Here is a 21877-nt window from a genome sequence, read left to right on the forward strand (position 1 = left end):
GTCTTGGAAAATCTCATTAATGAGATGCTGGAACACTGCAGGGACATTAGTCAATCCGAAGAGCATAACAAGGTATTCATAATGACCATCTCTGGTGTTAAAAGCAGTCTTCCATTCATCACCCTCCCGAATCCTGATTATACGCTCCTCGTAGATCCAGTTTAGAGAACACTCTGGCTCCCTGTAGTCGGTCAAAAAGTTCCGCTATCAGCGGTGGAGGGTATCGGTCCTTGATGGTAATCGCATTATGTCCACGATAGTCAAAACAAGGGTGTAAAGTACCGTCTTTTTTTCCCAACAAAGAAAAACCCGGCCCCTGCTGGAGACTTGGATTGTCGAATGAATCCCTTCTGTAGGTTTTCTTGGACATATTCAGTCATAGCACGAGTCTCCAATGCGGATAGTGGATAAACCCTACCACGCGGTGGGGAAGTTCCAGGAACCAAGTTAATGGTACAATCAAATTCCTGGTGCGGAGGCAACGTATCTGCAGCCTTCTTAGAGAAGACATCGATGAATTGTTCATACTGGGAAGGAAGGCCCTCCAGACGAGTGGTACAGATAATGGTACTAGAGGCATTGGATTCTTTAATGCAAGTTCCATGACAGGCTGGACCCCAATGAACCAGTCTTAGTGATGTCCAGTCAAACTGTGGGTTGTGCCTTTGCAACCAAGGAATCCCAAGAACAACTGGGCAAATAGCTTTCTGAATGATATAAAAGGTGATGCTTTCGGTATAATTCGGTGCAATATGGCAGTCCAAGGGAATCGTGTGATGAGTTATTCTCCCTGGTAGAGGGTCTCCATGGATGGAAGAGATGATTAAAGGCTTGGGGCACAGACTGGTAGGAATATGTAGTTGTTCCACCACATCTTGCAGGATAAAACTTCCTCCAGCCCAAGAATCTACTAACACCAATGTAGAAAATTTGTGATCTCCTAGAAGCAGGGTTATTTGTAATGTGAGTGGAGGAGCAGGAGTAGTGATGCCTAGGGTTACTCCTCCAATATACCCTAGGCTTGGCAGTTTCCTGGATGCTTAGGACAACGTGCAATGAGATGACCCACTCCTCCACAATATAAACAGAGGCCTGCCTTACGTCGCCTTTGCCTTTCTTCTGGAGAGAGAGGTCCACGACCCAACGGCATAGGCTCTTCACCCGACCTCTCTGTATTGGATGTAGATCGAGCTGCCGGGGGAGAGGAATGAACAGCACTAGACTCAGTCGTGTGTCTACCTGTGCTGTGTCCTTCACGAGCTCTTTCTTGTAAAAGGCGATCAATCCTGGTGACAAGATCAATCAAAGAATCCAAGGAGTTAGGCAACTCACGGGCTGCCATTTTGTCTTTAATTTTGGATGACAATCCCTCCAAAAATATGGTCCGGAGACAGTTCTCCTCCCAATGGAGTTCTGATGGAAGAGTTCTAAACTCTATGCTGTAGTCTGCCAGCGGATGACCTGCTTGGCGGAGTTGAAGAAGCTTGGAGCCAGAGACTACTTGTCTCCCTGGATCATCAAAGACTGTTTGAAACAGATTCAAGAACTGAGGAAGATTTTGTAGAATAGGATCTGATCGTCTCCAGTAGGGGGAAGCCCATGCTAGTGCCTTGTCTTCCAACAAAGATAAAATATACTCAGTCTTGGTTAGATCATCCGGAAACAGAGAAGCTTGTAGCTGAAAATGCATACCGCATTGGTCGAGGAATCCTTGACATGAACGAGGTTCACCAGCATAACGTGGAGGAATAGCCAAAGGAATCATAGAACGGGCATTACCCAGCCCTACGGATGGTGGCGGAAATGATGGAGGAGCTGTCTGGACCGCAGCAATGGAATCCAGCCGGGCAATGAGTCGCTCCAGGGAGGCGCCATAGATTCTAATATCCGTTGCTGCTCCCTGACTTTCTGGGCTAGTCCGGGAATGGCCTGATGAGCAGAAGCCTCTGCCGGGTCCATGGACTTAGTATTCTGTTATGACTCTGGAAGTGGACTCCTGTTCTGAGGTAAGGTTATCACTGCCAAAGGGGGAGTTAACCCTCTCTGGTCCTTACCATCGGAGGGCAAGGCTTGAAGGTTTGCCAGTCGAGTAAAAGACTTCACCCTGGAAGCTCGCGGTTCCCCCAGGAGGAGCCTGAAGGAACCCGGCCGCTGGGACTTAGGAGACTCCCTCAGGACTGAAGATTGGTCTGGATGTAGGTGCCTCCTGCAAGTCATTGATTCCAGATGGCTGGCACCTCCAGCAGGTCGAGTCAGTCCAGGAGTCAAAGCCAAAGAGTAGTCGAAAGCCGTTCCGAGGGTCGAAGCCAGAAGAAGGGTCCGCAGCCAGTCCAGGAGCAAATCAGGAGAAGGATCCGCAGCCAGTCCAAGGTCAAGCCAAACAAAGAACGACAGCCGGTCCAGGGGTCGAAAGCCAAGAATCAGTCCAACAAGGAAGGAGAATAGAAGTGGAACGGAGACCAGGAACACCAACGCAGAATCCGGAACTAGAAGCCTCAATACCAAGGCAAGGTCTGGGGGCAGACCTTGCCTTAAATACCAGGATGAAGGAGGAGTTACAGAAGGGAGTCATGACCATTTCCTGTCGTGGCCCCTTTAAATCTTATTTTCAGCCACGCGCGCGGCTCTAAGGCAGCCAGGAAAGGGGGAGGAGTCAGCTCAGCCCCGCTGGGCTCCACGGCCGGCCTAGGCAGCGGCCAAGACCGTGGGAAGAACGCTGAAGAAGGCTCCCTGCTCCTGCAGGAGCCTCCGGACTCACCCAATGCTGCGGTTGAGCACCTGGTCCCGGCCGTGGACCGCCGCGGCCGGCGGCCATAACACCTTGTTTCCTTTGATTGCCATCCTTCTATGAAATGGAAACTAACATGTTCTTTCTATCTTTTTTCTACCCATTTCTGGATGTTGAGGGTTAGGCCTTATTACAGTGCCTGTGACCTTTCCTTGGCAGAATAGTGACAAGGCCTTCCATTGCCTTCGGGAGGCCACAGCTTCCAGTCTTCCCTTGTGGTCCTTCATCCAGGTACTAGCCAGACCTGATCCTATTTTGAGATCTACTAAGGTCAGGCTCTCCAAGGCCATTGTTGCTGGGGTATGGAAATGGTGTCCTCTGTGTATGATGAGGCATTTCAAAAGAGCAACTGGCAAGAAGTAATTCTGACTCTCTATCATTTAACACTTTTTTGGTTATCTTCTTCATTTGGTATGTACTATTTATTTATTTAATTTATCTTGTATTCCACAATTCTAATAATATTCATTGCAGCTTACATACAAAACATACATAATACAATTGAACAAACAACAATAATTCATGCATAATAAACAATAATTAAAATATTTAAAATAACAACAATTCAAGAAAATCTGTAAAACCCCATTTATTTATTTATTTACTTACAGGTTTTTATATACCATCATTTGGTAATCCATCACAACGGTTCACAATAATAAATATTAAATATGAACTAAGAGCCTAGATTTGAATTTAAAACTGTTCAAACATAAGATAATGAAAAGATAAAAAATGTAAGTTAAAAAAATAATCACATTATTATAAAACTTAAAACTACTAAAACTAATCACAAAATAATAAAATAATAAAACCCTCCAACATATAGACAATATAGAATAAACAATATAAAATAAACATAATGAAATAAAAATGCTATCACTTTCTTTAAAAAATCAAATATTCTTGTACTACATGAATATACAAAGGTAAAGTATTCCATAGTATGGGACCCTGCATGGCAAAACATTTTGCTCTACTCTTATACGACCAGCACATACTATTAGAGGGCACCTCAAGTAACATCTGAATTGAAGATCCTATCTTGAACTGGATTATATCATTTAAATTTTCCTGCTAAACAATGACTATCATTGTGAATGATTTTAAAAATCATTTGTTAACCATTTAAAAATTGCTCTCTTCTTCAATGAGTAACCAATGAAGTTCTTTCATATTTATACTTACTTACAGACCATTTTAACCCATACACTAATCTGACAGCAGCATTCTGCACTGATTGGAGCACCTGAGATAAATATTTCAGCAACTACAAAAAGTACATTGCAATAATCTAGATGTGTCAAGATCAGAGATTGTACCAGAATTCTAAATTCTGCACTGGGTAAAATACTTCTCAGGGGTCTAATTAACTGAAGCTTTTTAAAGGCAAATTGAGCTCCTTTTTAAATATGAACTTGTAAAGTTAATTTTGAATCAAGGGTTACCCCCAGATTATGCGTCTCCTCATGTACTGAGAGTTTTATATTTCCCAATTTAATCTGTAAATTACAGTCTAACATAGCTTTTGTTACCTATCCATAAGATATTATTAGTCTGTCCACAGTTTAAAACTAACCCACTGTTTCAAACCACTTTTTGACTATCTCAATACAATTTTGAAATTCTGTCATCGGAAAAACTCCTTCAGTTACACTCAGAATATAAAATTGAACGTCATCTGCATAAATTTTATATATCAAACCCAAGGATCTAAGTAACATCCTCATAAAAATGATAAAAGTAGAGCAGATAGAGATGAACCTTGCTGCACACCACAAGAAACCAGGTGCCATGATGAACAATCATTCTGTAAGCAAACTTGTTGCCTACAATTCTGTAAATAAGAAATAAACCACTGTAATACCTTTCCACCTAAACCAATTTTACTCAGCCCGTTTACCAATAATATATGATTTATGGTGTCAAAAGCTGAGGTGACGACCAATTGTAGCAAAATACCTGATTTGTTAGATTCCAATTTACGATAAATCTTGTCTAACAATGAAACCAGCAAGGTTGCATGCCCTCTTTACTTTCTAAATCCAAACTGCTCAATATCCAAAATATTAAACTCCTCAAGAAATTCTTCTAACTGTTGTAGAACTCAGTTCTCTGATAATTTAGACAGGATACACAAATTTGAGATAGGACAGTAATTAGTAACATAGCTAGCTTAGCTGAATCTTTTAAAACCAGACAAGTAACAGCTCTTTTCAACAAAGATGGGACTATTCCTTGCTCTAAAGAAGAACTGAGAAATGACTTCAGAAAACCTGCAAATTCGTCAATGGAGTTTTTGATAAACAAACACAGAGAAGGATCTAAAGAACAATAATCAATTTTAATCTTCAAAATCAAATCATCTAACCCCATTCCTATTTATCAATCTAAACTTTTCCCACCAACTCCCCACCAGCCAGATCTTTTATTTTAACCTTCAACTTTTTGCCCTAACACTGCCCCTTAGCATTTCCCAAGAATGTGTTGACGTACTCTCCTCTTTCATCTCTATCGGTAGCCATTTCAAGCCTTTTCAACTTCCTCTCTGATTCTAACAAGACCAACATTAAGTCTAACACCATAAGACTTGCCATACTGGATCAGACCGAAGGTCCATCAAGCCCAGTATCCTGTTTCCAACAGTGGCCAAGCCAGGTCACAAGTACTTGGCAGGATCCCAAGGGGTAGAGAGATTCCAAGCTGCTTATCCCAAGGATAAGCAATGGATTTCCCTATGTCCCACCTTAACAATGGTTTATGGACTAGTCCAAACCTTTTTTAAACCTAGCTACACTAACAGCTTTTACCACATCCTATTTTCTTCTATTTGTTTTAAATATACTACTTAGTAAATTCATTGAATCTCCCCTAGTTTTTGTACTTTTTGAAAGAGTAAACAACTGATTTGTATTCACCCAGTCCATTCAACTAATTATTAAATAGACCTCTATCATATCTCCCCTCAGCCTTCTCTTCTCCAAGCTGAAGCATCCTAACCTCTTTAGCCTTTCTTCATAGGGGAATTGTTCCATCCACTTTATCATTTTGGTTACTGTTTGCTAGGGGCCGGATTTTAAATGCCCTGCGCGCGTAAATCCGGCTGGATTTACGCGTGCAGGGCCCTCGCGCGCTGGCGCGCCTATTTTGCATAGGCCGCCAGCGCGCGCACAGCCCCGGGACGCGCGTAAGTCCCGGGGCTTCATAAAAGGGGCGGGGAGGAGGCGTGTCTAGGGGCGTGTCTGGGGTTAGGGGGCGGTTCGGGGCGGGACCAGGGCAAGGTCGAGGCCTCCGGACCAGCCCCCGGGTCAGGTGATGGCGCGCTAGCAGCCTGCTGGCGCACGCAGATTTACGTCTGCTTTCAGCAGGCGTAAATCTGCCAACAAAAGGTAGGGGGGGGTTTACATAGTGCCGGGGGGGTGGGTTAGGTAGGGGAAGGGAGGGGAAGGTGCGGGGGGGTGAAAAGAAAGTTCCCTCCGAGGCCGCTCCGATTTTGGAGCGGCCTCGGAGGGAACAGGTAGCGTCGCCGGGCTCGGCGCGCGCAGGTTGCACAAATGTGCACCCCCTTGCGTGCACCAACCCTGGATTTTATAAGATACGCGCAGCTACACGCGTATCTTATAAAATCCAGCGTACTTTTGTTCGCACCTGGTGCGCGAACAAAAGTACGCGCTCGCGCAAATTTATAAAATCTGCCTCTGTCTTTTTTGAGATATGGTGACCAAAACTGCACGCAATACTCAAGCTGTTTTCATACCCTGTAGTGATAGAGGTATTATGATATTCTCTGTTTTATTCTCCATTCCTTCCCTAATGATTCCTAGCATTCTATTTGCTTTCTTTGCTGCCACCACACACTGAGCAGAGGAGTTCAATATATGATCCTTGATGATGCCTAGATCTTTTTCCTGGGTGTTGACTCCCAATGTGAACCTTAGAATTCTCTTGCCCAAGAGGTGAATTTTAAAAGCCAGGCACGCATCAATATCGGGAGATGTGCACGCATATGGGACATGCGGATGTCTGCCTGATTTCAAAATCCGCCTACATGAGCGCACATCTCCCGATACATGAACATCTCACTTTGAAAGAAAAAGGGGCATGGTGTGAGTGGGATGTGGGCATTCCAGGGCAGAGCCAAGAGATGTGCACGCCAGTACCTATGCACCTGATTGCACACCCAGGTCTAGTGCCACATAACTTTACTTCTGCTATGGAAAAAGTATAAGTTTAAAATAAAAAATAGGCATCTGTGAGGAGTTTGAAGAGTCTGGGGTAACTAGAGGGAGTGCAGACTAAACAAAAGGGGCTTGGAGAATCTAGCTCTAGACTGGTGAACTGGTGGATGAACTGCTGAAACTGGCCATGGCGTGGAAGAGCACCTATTATAAAAATTCTCTCACTTGGATGGCTCAAACCCGACTTTTCGTGGTGTGCATGCCCACTTGCAAAACTAGGCGCACACATATGCGTGCCTAGGCTATTTATGTCTAAAACATTTTTATTAAGAATGCTACAAAGTCTGAGCACTCAGTATGCATTTGGTTCTTATGCACAGCAAGCAAAAGAGCACAATAGTTCTATTTTTCAAATATTCCAAAATTGTATAATGAATAACGAGCACAGAAATACAATGCCAGGCTGCACCCTCCCTCCCACCCCATTATATAGGCGCCTAGGCTATTTTATAACCTTCACGTGTATGTGCACGTTTGGAAGTTACCATCCCTGTGCATCTGCCATTTGAATGCCCAGTCTCCCAGTCTCGCAAGGCCCTCTCGCAAATTCTTGCAGTTTCCCTTTAATGTCTTATTACCAAGTTTCTTAATAATCCACTAGGCTACTAAAACGAGTGAGGCCATTGAGTTTGGGTTTTAACCATAGTCATTCCTTGCAGGTTACCCCAATGCCTTCTTGGAAGCCCACTGCAATCATATCACTGGGATCATAACTGACACACTGCAGATTACTTCTTGGTTACCACCATGACCTACACCTAGAGATTACATTGCATAAGGAAGAAATACCAACCTGAACTCAGTGACTTCACTATCCTCTCCATAATGCTCATTGTCCTGCAAATCTGAAACTCAGGATACCTGCGGTCATTTGTAATTGAATTGGGTTTCTTACTTAGCATGTCATAAGTGCTAGACCAGCAGGCTGACAGCAAGGATAGAATCGGGATGCTACCAAGCTTTTTGGATGTTTTAAAAAATGCTTCAGATTATTGGTAAATTGCCAGCTTTTGAAATGCTCCTTTTAACCATTAGAAAAGGCCCTTATTTCTGACTTTATATTAGAATTTATTTAAATGAATGTGTTTATTGTGCATAAGGATAAGAAATTTAACCTCTGTGGTTTTCTTAACACTATGGTAGTCAAACTAATAAGAAAAAGTCAGTGATGGATAGTATTTCATAAAATATAAATGCTAAGTTGTTAAACAGCATGGGACTCATTTGGGTGAAATATCAAAGTACTCTTAATTTACCAGTCTTATCAGAGGGTTCAAGTGTACAGAATGTATTGTAGTGAGGGTAGTTTCCTACCTACTATGACCCACTTTAGACTTGTGTCCATAAATAAAGTAGAGTCTATTATTATTTATAATGGGACCCTAGGGAGTCAGGCATTGCAGGTGTTATGAGGAGTTATTGCTGGATTCTGGTGAGAATTATAATGAGATTTCAAATGCAGGAAAGGGAGTCAAGGTGAATTAGTCTCACATAAGGAAGAGGCATTTCTTGCATGGCAGAATTAGAGAAGAGAAAAACAGTGCCTTAAGTGGGGGAAAGGCCCGATAAAAATGGAGCTGGTGAAGAGCAAGAGGAAGACAGACCAGCTGAGAGGATGAAGAGAAAACGCGCCGAGAGTGAATACAGGCCGTAGACAAGGACAACATTTTGTTTTAATTTTTCCCCCCTGTTCCCTTTTACGGTTTCTGATACATCCTGACCCTCAAATATTCCTGCCCAGGTGACTAGGTACCTCTTGCCAATCCCAGGACTGGAAGGGTGCTTTGGTAGGCCAGTAGGTGCCTCCAGTGTGGGGGCAGCCATCTTTTCTCACTCCTGGGGCTACAGCACAGCACTTCCCTGGCAGGATCAAGCTTCACTAGTCCTTCCAAATGGGGTTTAGGATTCTGTTATAGTGAATTCTCTGTTGTACAGTTAATGCTTCACTGCTAAGAGCTGCAGCCGACACCCACAGCAGCTCCATTCCTTTCACAGGACCCACTGAGGCCTCCTTGTCATCAGCCAGAGGATTCTCGTGAATGTTAGAGCCTTTTAAAATAGTCAGAATTGTATTTCTCTTTTTTGTCCTGGGTGAGTCTCCTGTTTGATCAACCATAGCTGGGTTTCTTTGCATGGGATTCACATCTTAGGCCTAGATTTATCAAAATGCACTAAATATTGCATGCAATAGAAAAAGGGGCATGTTTTATGGTAATATGCAGTTTATCGCTAATACGTATGCAAAGCACTAAGTTACCGCAAATTGCAATAACTTTTTCACACTTTGAGATAAGTGCCAGAATTGTTGTATTTTCCTACATACAACCACTGGGGAGGTGGAGGGAGAGAGAGAGAGAGAGAGAGAGAGAGAGAGAGAGAGAGAGAGAGAGAGAGAGAGAGAGAGAGAGAGAATGAGAATACCCTCACACTAGATGGGTATTTATATCTCTATGGGAGGCCCACCTAGTAATTCAAGGTGAGGTTTAGATATTAGTGTAGGGGTTAGGGGCCACTTTGACATTCAAAGTGAGACGTACAAACAGAACAGTGCTCTCTTGTGAAGATTTGATGATCTTCGGAGTGAGGAAACTCACCCAAAGATGAGATTTGTGCAATGTTCTCTCAACCTAGCTTGGAGTCCATCAAGCTAGGTTGAGAGAACATGCAATAAAACCTTAATGCAAAAAACCTTAATGCAATCTATCACACTACTGAAAAAGGTGTAGCTAAAATCTGCATTAAAGCCATGCAATAGGGCTTCACAAAATGGTGAACTCAGCCCACTCCCACCCCTCCTCTTTTTCTGATTTGCATCGTACCATACGTTATGGTGCTATCGCATGCGTTAAAGGCATTTTCGCATGCGTTAAGGGGTTTTCGCATGCGTTAAAGGTACTTAACGCATGTGAAAATGCCTTAACGCATGCGAAAACGCCATAACGCTATTTGATAAATGACCCGGTCAGTTTGCTGTTGCATGTGCTTTATTTTTACTTGTACACTGGATCTCTGACATCTTATTCATGTGTCAGAGACAAGTGAGGAAAAATGTTCTTCTCTGATTCAAGCTATTTTTCGGGACCAGTTCCTTGCTACAGATACATATATACACCTTCTTCCTAACAAGTGACACTTTGCAGTACCACCGTACTTAAGATCTAAGCGTGTGTCCTTTTATTTTCTAGTGGTGCATTCTTCTTTATGGAGGCGAAAGACATAAAAAAAAAAAAAAAAAAGAATCCCCACAAGGCAGAGAGTAAATCTTCAGTATTGTGTGAGCTATCATCTTTTAGATCTAGACAGCATGGGGGAGAGCAGGATGTTTTGGCTGAATGGTATCATGCTGAAAGGTCTTCTAGCTGCAACATGTTGGCTGCACCTCACGCTTTCCTTTTCTTTGCTATGGAACTCTTGTACAAAGCCTAATAAGTACTTTGAGTAGCTCTGACATAGAAGCAGTCTAGTTTATTTTCTTTACGCTGTTATAGTAGTAGCAACCTATTAATATGGATACACTCACCTCATGCAGGAAGGCGATGAGGATCAGGCCATAAAGACTAAACCAACAGATATATTTCTGTTGCTACCTAAAAATATACTTGATCACTGTAGTCAGCCATTATTGTGTTGAATAGATGTCAAATATCAAAGTTCTGTTTTACTGACCTGCTTTCACAGTCTCTTTACTTTTATCTACTACCCCTTCCCCAATCAGTAAATTCAAGTTTTTACAGGTGAAATAAACAATAGAAATGTTAGCATGAGTTATGTACCCTAATAGCTTAATATAATGAGGTTAGCATGGATTAATACTTCCAGTTAATTGCTGCTTCTGATGGAAACAATAGCTTCCTAATAAAAATTCCACGAATGAGGCACTAAGGAGATAACAAGACATTTGACAATGAATGACAATATAGACTGCAGTCCTCCACTGTCCTTTCTTGCTTGGCAATATTCCAAGTGAAGAATACAACTCATGTTTAGAGAATGGAGTGTGAGATCATTAGATGAGCAGATGTGCTTCTGCGTTTTGTGTTGTTCTGTAGGGCATATTATCCTGGCGACCTGATCTGCTTTTTCCATTTCTACTGTGTGCATGCCAAACCAGCCTCTTAAGCATAAAAATCTGCATAAATGTTTGAAGAAAGATCCCAGTGTGCAAGAGAGACTGAGGACAGAGTTACAGAATCAAAGTGGCCTTGAAACTAGAGTGAGAATCTGGTGTTGGGGGAGTGAAGAGGGCTGGGGTGAGAGAGCATTATGGTTGAGTCTCAGTCTTTGGATACAGCCAATGCAATTGCCAACCATGCACCTAACATTTGCCATGCTGAATATTGCCTTACATGACCTTTGACTCTTGCCAGATCACGCATACATCTTTGCCGCACATAAGGCCTGATTTTGAAAAGCATTTGCACATTTAAATTAGGGTTTTACTCGCATAAATACACCTTACTTGCTTTTGAAAATGGCTTTTGAAAATTGCTATGACAGTATGTTAAAAATGGAACTAGCGTTGCCCATACATAATTTGTTGAGTTAAGAGTGGGTTTTGCTGCTAGATTTATTTTGGTTGGTGAACCTTTTGAACTGTAGGTTTTTTAAATTTTAAACATTTTTGAATATGATAAATGACCCCTGAGCTACTTGAGGTAGAATAGATTGCAATAATTTGAGACAGTATAGAATATGGATATTAGCTATAGATATATTACAGATTTAGGAGCTCCTAAAGAACTCATTTCCAACATCAAGAATGGTGGTAGGGAGAGTTCAGGGGCTACTAGTTTTCTGCATTTTAGTTATTTTTTATGTATTTTGAGATTGATATGCCGCTTTATCCTTGGGTGAAATGGGCTTACAGTAAAAAACGTAGATAGTAGCCTAAATACAATGACACAAACAGTGCTTAAAACAATATTAAAATTAACTGTCAAACACTGAGGCAAAAGATCATTTTCTTGTAGACGATTATTAACCTGTGAGATGAAATTGCACGTTAAAGGACTTTCAAAATAGGTGGGCTTTTTACATTTTTTTCTAAAGGGCTAAATGCAGCCTTTTTTTGTGGATAGGCACTTGGTTCCATCGTACTGGACGTATGTCAGAAATATTTTTTTCCTCTGCATTTTCACCTGCCTAATTTGTCTTTTCATTCTATAGAAACAAACTGGGGGTGGGGTTTGGGTTAATTTTCTGACCTCCTCTTGGCGAGGGTTCTGAGATCAGGTGAGTGGAGTTTGTCACTTCCTGTTCTAGCATGATTGCCAGAATTTCCCAGTGACCATGGCTGCGAGACGGCAGTCTGCCATCCAGGGTCGAGAGCATGGCCTATAAAAGGCCTCTGTTATGTGCCTTTGTCTTTGCTGCTTGCATGATCCTGACACGTGATCACGTCATTCTACATTTTTTTGCTCTATAATGTCCTCATTTTTACCTTAAGAATTCTGATAATACCTTTAAACTATTCTGTGTTTTGGCTTTTATTATTTTGGGGGTCATTTTTAAAAAAGGTCTTGATGTGCATAAACCCCAGTTTATGCGTGTATATTGAATTATGAAACTTATCCGGGGGTGGGGGTGAGGGGACGTATGTGCATAACTTAATTACCTGCCTACTTTTCACTGTATTTGTGGTGGGCGTTCCAGGAGGGCGGGGTTAGGGGGCAGGGAAAGAATTTTTTAAGCATCCTGATCACACACCTACAGATATTTGTACAGGTGGAGTATAAAATGTTCAAAATAAATACTTTTTGGTTTTTGAAAGCATTCATGTAAACGTGCATGCAGAAAATTACACCCGCTCGGGAGCAGGAATAACTTCCTGCGAGTATGCGTACGCACATACTGGGGGTATCCGCAAACTTTCAAAGCAGATTTATGTGCACCCACTGACTTTAGCCATAAGCAAACTACTGAAAGTAGCCCTCTTTATGACCCTTATAGGAAACACATGCATGAACAGAGTCCGCCAGGCCACTGTTGTAGTCTGCTTATATAATGGGTTTACCTTGTGAAACCTTGTGGGAGTGTGGTGGTGGTAGTGGGGGGGAGGGGAGTATGTCCCAGCAGTGTCTTCCTGGTCAATTGGGTATCCAGCTCAATTAGAACCTGCCTCTTTTGGACCCCAGCGCCATGAGGCATCATTTGCAATTACCCAAGGCATTATCCCCAATTTTTATATCTGGCACCTAGCCCAGCCATCGCAGGAAAAATCATTTGTTATTTGTTTATTTTATTTATTTAAAAAAAATGTATATACCGCAAATTAGACAGGATCTGTCTGGCTAAGCGGTTTACATAGAAGATAAACATACATAATAAAAATACACAATTAAAACAAGGCAAATTTGTTAAGGTCAGAACCCAGCTCATGGACTCTCCCATCCCCCACCCAAGTCTTAGATGGGTGGGACTCTGTTGTGCCATCCCAGTGGGCTCTGAGCCCATTTATTCTCATGTTGCAGCTGCAAAAGATACCAAGTTCTACCATGGCTGGAATGTATTTGAAAACAAATTTATGAATCTAATGCCTGTGGCTAATGAGGATATAGCAACCACCATACTTTCAGGCTTATTTTGAGGGATTAAAAAAAAAAAAGTATAGTTGGAAGGAATCTAGCTGAGAAATTTTCCATTATAGTTTAATCAATATGTGCCGGGTTGCCAAGGATCTTAATTAACATTCCATTACTTTGTCTTACATGAATGCATGCAATACATACTATTTAAATTACTCCATATACATCAGTAAATTTCCCTTCAGATATTTTGTGGTTCCACTAAATTTGAACAAATGTACATTTCCTACAAGATGAGCTATATATATATGTGTGTGCGTGTGTGTGTGTGTGTGTGTGCGCACACACATACAGTATATAAATACATGTGTCGGTATATATAAAGAAATGTTGGATTAAGAAAAGGTCATAGACAGAAAGCATAAGCTTTTGTTTAAAAATAGCTTTCAACACGCTGTGTCAAAGCACCAGGAGATGCCAAATGTACCAGAAAGGTGTGAGGTATTTTGAACTTTGGTTTTCAGCTCTCTTGCATATATTCTGTTTAGTAAGGACAACAAGGAATGCTGCAGTGTTGACTACAGAGAATGCAGAGCCCAGATTCTGTTGAAAGGAGCAGTACCAAGGAGAAAGGATTTCTAGATAATTTAGGTGGCAGTGAAAGCCAATGCATTGCATTCTTTTGTTTGGCTTATTTCATTCCCAGGGAAATCTCCATGCTTAAAGTTATCAGAAAGCTTCTCCCACTTAATCACTCCCACCTTTGTGAACTGAGATGCCGCTGTGCCGATCCTGGTCTGAATCCCATGCACAGCGTCTCTTGAAAAGCACAGACACAGCGTGAGCTATTGAATCGTGAGCTCCCGCAGCAGAACTTTTAGGCTTTTTTTTTATTAGGCACTGTGAGACGCACAAAAAGGAATTACGGACAACAGCCCGATAGCTCCTCTTTCCCCCTTCTTTCCTGTGATACTGCCCCCGGAGCATCTGAAGTTATTATATTTCGGAAACGAAGCAGAGTCTGCCCTGGATGGTACTGGATGGGAGACCATTAGGGAAGTCCCGACACCATAGGCGTCAAAGGGCAGTGGCAGACCTCTGCGGTAGTCTGCTAGGAAAAGGTCATGTTCAGTGTGGTGGGACCACGATCAGTCAACCCTCAACACCCAGGAACAGGAAAACTAACATCAAAGAGCCAAGGTAGCACAAACTGCCCATGATCAGAGCTATTGCAAAGTTTACATAGAAGATCGCTAATAACAATAGCAAGACCATAACATATGGTACCAACTATTAGCTTAAAATAAAAACAATGCAGTTAAGTGTTTAAAATGTATTTTCGCTCAGGGGCATTGCTAGGTTCTTAAAAGTTCTGAGGCACAGGCCCATAGGTCCTTCCACCACCTTTCCCCATCCTCAGATTTTGATAAATGCATTGAAGAATCACAGTTATCTCCTCCCTCCAAATGCAATCTTGTAAAAATACATTAAACATCATACTTTATATTAGTTTAAGCATTTATTGTGTTTCACTGTTGTGCTTCCTTCTCTCTCACATTCACACACACACACACACACACACACACACACACGCTTCCCAGTCACATTCCCACACTTCCCACACACATTCACATGCACGTCCCTCTTGTTAAGGTTTGTGGGGATGTGGACCCTTAGCCCGAGGTGTGAGTTGTCACCACCTGTGGGGAGGAGTCCCACAGGCCCACTCCGTCGGGAGGTGAGGTCAAGCACGGCAGGGAGCTCTGGATGAGACTGTGCAGAGTAGGGATGTGAATCGTGTCCTCGATCGATTTCGGCTGGGAGGGGGAGGGAATCGTATTGTTGCCGTTTGGGGGGGTAAAATATCGTGAAAAATCGTGAAAAATCTAAAAATCTAAAAATCGCAAAACCGGCACATTAAAACCCCCTAAAACCCACCCCCGACCCTTTAAATTAAATCCCCCACCCTCCCGAACCCCCCCCAAATGAGTTAAATAACCTGCGGGTCCAGCGGCGGTCCGGAACGGCAGCGGTCCGGAACGGGCTCCTGCTCCTGAATCTTGTTGTCTTCAGCCGGCGCCATTTTCCAAAATGGCGCCGAAAAATGGCGGCGGCCATAGACGAACACGATTGGACGGCAGGAGGTCCTTCCGGACCCCCGCTGGACTTTTGGCAAGTCTCGTGGGGGTCAGGAGGCCCCCCACAAGCTGGCCAAAAGTTCCTGGAGGTCCAGCGGGGGTCAGGGAGCGATTTCCCGCCGCGAATCGTTTTCGTACGGAAAATGGCGCCGGCAGGAGATCGACTGCAGGAGGTCGTTCAGCGAGGGTTCCGGCGCCTCGCTGAATGACCTCCTGCAGTCGATCTCCTGCCGGCGCCATTTTCCGTACGAAAACGATTCGCGGCGGGAAATCGCTCCCTGACCCCCGCTGGACCTCCAGGAACTTTTGGCCAGCTTGTGGGGGGCCTCCTGACCCCCACGAGACTTGCCAAAAGTCCAGCGGGGGGCCGGAAGGACCTCCTGCCGTCCAATCGTGTTCGTCTATGGCCGCCGCCATTTTCGGCGCCATTTTGGAAAATGGCGCCGGCTGAAGACCACAAGATTCAGGAGCAGGAGCCCGTTCCGGACCGCTGCCGTTCCGGACCGCCGCTGGACCCGCAGGTTATTTAACTCATTTGGGGGGGGGGTTCGGGAGGGTGGGGGATTTAATTTAAAGGGTCGGGGGTGGGTTTTAGGGGGTTTTAGTGTGCCGGCTCACGATTCTAACGATTTATAACGATAAATCGTTAGAATCTCTATTGTATTGTGTTCCATAACGGTTTAAGACGATATTAAAATTATCGGACGATAATTTTAATCGTCCTAAAACGATTCACATCCCTAGTGCAGAGATCCCGAGGAGTCAGGAGGAATTCCCCAGTAGACAAGCAGCCTGAAGATAATACCTGGACTGAGACTCCCAAGGGGGAAGGCGCCAGGCAGGCCGCAGAGCAGGAAGGCTTCAGACTGATGTGCAGGAAGTATAGAGGAGAGACACCCCCAAGGGGCGGAGCTGCAGAGCGAGGGAAGTGCAGCTGTAGTGACGTAGGCCAACCTGCGGAGCAGGGAAGCCCCAGTCAGTTCTCCGAAGATGATGCATGTTGAACTCAAGGAGCAGGGAGCACAGACAGTCTCTGTATGATAGAGAAGCACAGTCCCGAGGACCGGGGAGGCACGGACAGTCAAAGTGTAGCAGGAGAGCACTGCTCCGAGGAGCAGGACAATGCTGAGAGTCTCTTGTATAGTACGAGGATGCAGCCCCGAGGAGCGGGGAAGCGCTGACAGTCCAACACAACACGTAGGCACAACCCCGAGGAGCGGGGAAGCACTAGAGTAAACTGCCGAGTGGTAAAGGTGTTCCAGGGAGGCAGCCCCGAGGAGCGGGGAGCCTTGCAAAGTAGGACTTTAGGAAGCACAGGGCCAGCCCGAGGAGCGGGGGAAGCCAGGAGACAAGGACCCGAGAGAGTGCCCACTGGCCCCCCGAGGAGCGGGTACCAGAAAGAGTTCAAAGTCCAACGGAGTCCAATAGCGTAGCCACAGGAACACGGAGCAGGAGCTAGTAGGGATGTACGGAACTTGTTGCCAAGTTGGCTAGCTGAGGGCGAAGGTGGAGCTTATGTACCTAGATCTGATGACATCATCAAACAGGGACACCCCCGAGATTCCTGCCGAAGAGGCTTCAAAGGAGGGCCCGGTGGCGTGCGCACATGCCTAGGAAAACCTGGAGATGACGTGGGTGGCAGCGGCGGCATCTCGGCTGCCACGAGGAACCATGGAGAACGCGGTGGTGGAGATTGGCCTGTGCCGCGAGCAGACCCGAGGAGGGCTGGAGAACAGTGCAGGATGTAAGTAAGCGTGGTCGCAGCCGTCTGTGACCGACGGGCATAACACCTCTCACACACATACACTAATACACACACACACACATGCACGTGCTTCCCACTCACACACATACACTCATTCCTTGCAGCACATCAAACAATAAAACATCATTCATAATATTAAAACCATACTAAGAAAAAGATTAAATATCAAAAAAGATGATAAGCATCCAATAATTTAAAAAACTTGCATAAACTCATTCAAATATTTCCCAAACAGCAATAAAATATTTCAAAACATCTGATGAATAAAACATCCAATAATTAAATAAGTGTTCTAATATTTCTCAGGAAAACAATAATATCCAGCAGAAATATCCAATTACACCCAATAATTAGAACTAATAAGGATTTTAAAAAATCTCCTACTTTCCCTACATGGGAGATTTTGATTTCTAATCACCCAGAGATTATCGTGGATTGGGGGATGTAGAGCCACACAAACTTTATTTTCTCTCTCTCTCAAACAGACACACTAAAACATTCATTCTCTTGCACATTCCCTCTCTCACATACTGTAGAGTATGGAGGCATCGAACACTCTTGAGGCAGCTTTCATCGCAGGCAGGAAGAGAAGGGCAAGGGATGAGCCCTCACGAGGCTCTTCCTTTTATTGTACATTCATACAAAGGCAGATGATGTGTCATTACATGATTGGCTACTTTCCCATAGCAACAGACGAGTCCCTACACTATTGGCTTTGGCTCAGGGGGTGTGCACGGATCATTTCATTGGCTGCTGAAATCTATACCTCCTGACTTTGTCCTGCCTCTGACTAAGGAACACCCAGCCCTACTTTCAGGCTATCAGGATTAATTATAAGCCAGAAAATACATGAAGTCAGGTATCCTTTCCTAGGCAGAGACTTAAGCACAAGTGATGCTTTTATTCAGGCAAAGGTCAGGGAGAAGGGAAGTTAGTGTTTAAACCCTGATGAAATGGCTTGCTGGCAAGCGCATATTTCCCACACATACATGCTATGCTCTTACACACACTCTCTCTCCCTCACGCGTGTGTCTATGAAAGCCTGTATGTGACACACAAGCTCTCACACAGACAACAGGCACATATGCTCTCACATAGACACACACATATACACACAGGCACATGCACAGAGGCTGTCACACCGACACACAGGCACACAAGTTAATTTATTTATTTATTTATTTAAAATTCTTATATACCGCACAATGGGTAGGGGGCTATCCGTCTAGGCGGTTTACATATTTGCACATACACAAGTAGTATTACACATTAACAAACAGGTCATAAGTTGTCACACAGACACACATGCACAAGTACACAAGCTCTCACACAGACATGCATACACACACATGGCCTCCTCCTCATTTCGGGCTATGGTGGGATGGGCTCCACCATGACCCCACTGACCAGAGCCATAGCCAGGCAATTTGGCACCTATGGCCAAGTAAAAAGCTGTGCTCTCACCCATTCAACAAAACATGACACTACGAGTTAGGAGACTCTGTCAAATGTTTGTACAGCAATGCTCAAGGCTGGTACAGCCTTGCATCCCCACCCCAGCTTGTCACATCCTCCCGACACACAATTAAAAAGTATACATTTATAACAGCAGATCTTACATGAAAAAGGATGTTCAAAGTACAGTCTTCTGAGGTATAAATAATATCACCTGGTGGTGGATGCCTGGAATGCCCTTCCAGAGGAGAGTGGTGAAGGCTAAAACTGTGAAGGATTTCAAAGGGGCATGGGAAAAACACTGAGGAACCCTAAAAGGCTAGAGGATAGGAATAAATAAAAAGGCTTAACTGGCACAGAGCAGCAGTTACTACCTTTAAGGAAAACATGGGGGTAACCTGCACGGAGCGGCAGTTACTACCCTTAAGAGAAACATGGGGGTAACCTGCTCGGAGTGGCAGTTACTACCCTTAAGAGAAACATGGGGGTAACCTGCACGGAGCGGCAGTAACTACCCTTAAGAGAAACATGGGGGTAACCTGCTCGGAGTGGCAGTTACTACCCTTAAGAGAAACATGGGGGTAACCTGCACGGAGCGGCAGTAACTACCCTTAAGAGAAACATGGGGGTAACCTGCTCGGAGTGGCAGTTACTACCCTTAAGAGAAACATGGGGGTAACCTGCTCGGAGTGGCAGTTACTACCCTTAAGAGAAACATGGGGGTAACCTGCACGGAGCGGCAGTAACTACCCTTAAGAGAAACATGGGGGTAACCTGCTCGGAGTGGCAGTTACTACCCTTAAGAGAAACATGGGGGTAACCTGCACGGAGCGGCAGTAACTACCCTTAAGAGAAACATGGGGGTAACCTGCTCGGAGTGGCAGTTACTACCCTTAAGAGAAACATGGGGGTAACCTGCACGGAGCGGCAGTAACTACCCTTAAGAGAAACATGGGGGTAACCTGCTCGGAGTGGCAGTTACTACCCTTAAGAGAAACATGGGGGTAACCTGCTCGGAGCGGCAGTTACTACCCTTAAGAGAAACATGGGGGTAACCTGCACGGAGCGGCAGTAACTACCCTTAAGAGAAACATGGGGGTAACCTGCTCGGAGTGGCAGTTACTACCCTTAAGAGAAACATGGGGGTAACCTGCACGGAGCGGCAGTAACTACCCTTAAGAGAAACATGGGGGTAACCTGCTCGGAGTGGCAGTTACTACCCTTAAGAGAAACATGGGGGTAACCTGCTCGGAGTGGCAGTTACTACCTTGGGAAGCTTGCTGGGCAGACTAGATGGACCATTTTGGTCTTTTTCTGCCGTCATTACTATGTTACTTACAATATGTATGTTATATTTACATGCAATGCTGTGGTGCCAACCAGAAAACCCTGAAAAAAAAGCAAAACAGACACTTAAAACCCATATGATATTAGGTCTACTATAACACTCTATGGGCATGGGCTTGGATCTCTGAAAGCTACAAGAAAACAGAATTACAATACAACACACTTTCTATATCAAAACAGCATTAACTGCCAGCACTCAAACAGCAACAACCCTAACTATGCAAACATTACAACAGGCCCTAAAATACTAAAATACCCCTTCTTCGGAAAACAGAACAATCCAAGCTACTATAGATCTCTACATAGAAACTATATACTAGCAGAATACCTCACCTTGGTCACACATGCATAATACAGACAGTCCCTCACCAAATACAGAATAAATAGATCATAAAATATAAATGGAAAAGTTCAGACAAAAACTGAACTGGAAATTGCAAGAAGCCAGACACTGTATGCAGTGCAACAATGGAAATAAAAACATTACCATTCCTCAGAAAACAATAAAATCACAAAATATAAATGTCATTAATAGTAGTAAAACCACATGAATAAAGAATATAATTCAAAACAGCTAACAAACAGAATATCAACCAATAATTAAATGTTGTGATTCTGTTTGTCATGCAGCCTCCCAACCACCAGAGGTCCTCCGGGAGCTGCTCCTACCTTCTTTCCAGCTTTAGTCTTGGTGACCTCATGACTGGGCAAATCCTTCCTATTTAGCCCTGCCTCTGTCTAGACTCAGCACCTTTTCTTTGAGTCTGCTTGGCTCCTTGTCTCTCTATATTTCGTGGCTCTCCGTAGCCTTCTGCCTTGTGGATTTCCAAGCCTTCCCTTTACCGTGTGGTCTGTGACTTTCCTAAGCCTCTTGTTTCCCAGCTTACCTTGTGGCTTCCCTAAGTCTTCCTGTTTTCAAGCTTACCTTGTAGCTTCCCTATCCCTTCTTGTTTCTGTTGTGCTCTCCTTCTCCAAAGGGGAGAAGTTAGTAATCTGCTGTCAATCACTCCGCCAGGAGAGCGGAGTTGGCAAGTTGTTCTGCTATGCTCCTGAAAGGGGAAGGAGTAGCGATATGACATGACCTGCTCCTCCAGAGGGGAGGAGTTAGCTATCTGTAATTCTATTAGCGAACTGCTGTTAGATGCTTCTATAAGGAAAGGAAGTAGCAAGCTGTATCAATCTGCTAAGGAGTAGCAATCTGTTATGGATCAACTCTCCAAGGAAGAGGAGTTGGCAATAGGTATATAGTACTTCACTACTGAGATTGCAATCTATCATGCCCCCTGCTACGGAGTAGCAATCTGTATATATATAAGCTGCGGCAAGTCTCAGAGAAAGAGGAGTGACTGTCTATATAATACTTCCGTGAGCAGAGTCAGTGGTCTATAGTGGTTGGCTCCCACAAGGTGACAATAGTGAAAGGAATGACCACTTGGAGGAAATGGTGAATCCCTGGGCCGATGGTAGATGACAGCGCCCCCAGGAGGAGATCCTGAGAGGAACCACCGGCTAGGCCAGAATATGAGAGAAACACAATAGTTCTTTATTAGACTGGAAGCTGAACCACCAGAGGTGGCAGTAGTGAGTCGCTGTGTCCGGCAAGGCTGAAGTCCTTCTGATAC

The sequence above is a fragment of the Rhinatrema bivittatum genome, chromosome 8 (assembly GCF_901001135.1).
Source record: "Rhinatrema bivittatum chromosome 8, aRhiBiv1.1, whole genome shotgun sequence".
Classification (NCBI taxonomy): Eukaryota; Metazoa; Chordata; class Amphibia; order Gymnophiona; family Rhinatrematidae; genus Rhinatrema; species Rhinatrema bivittatum.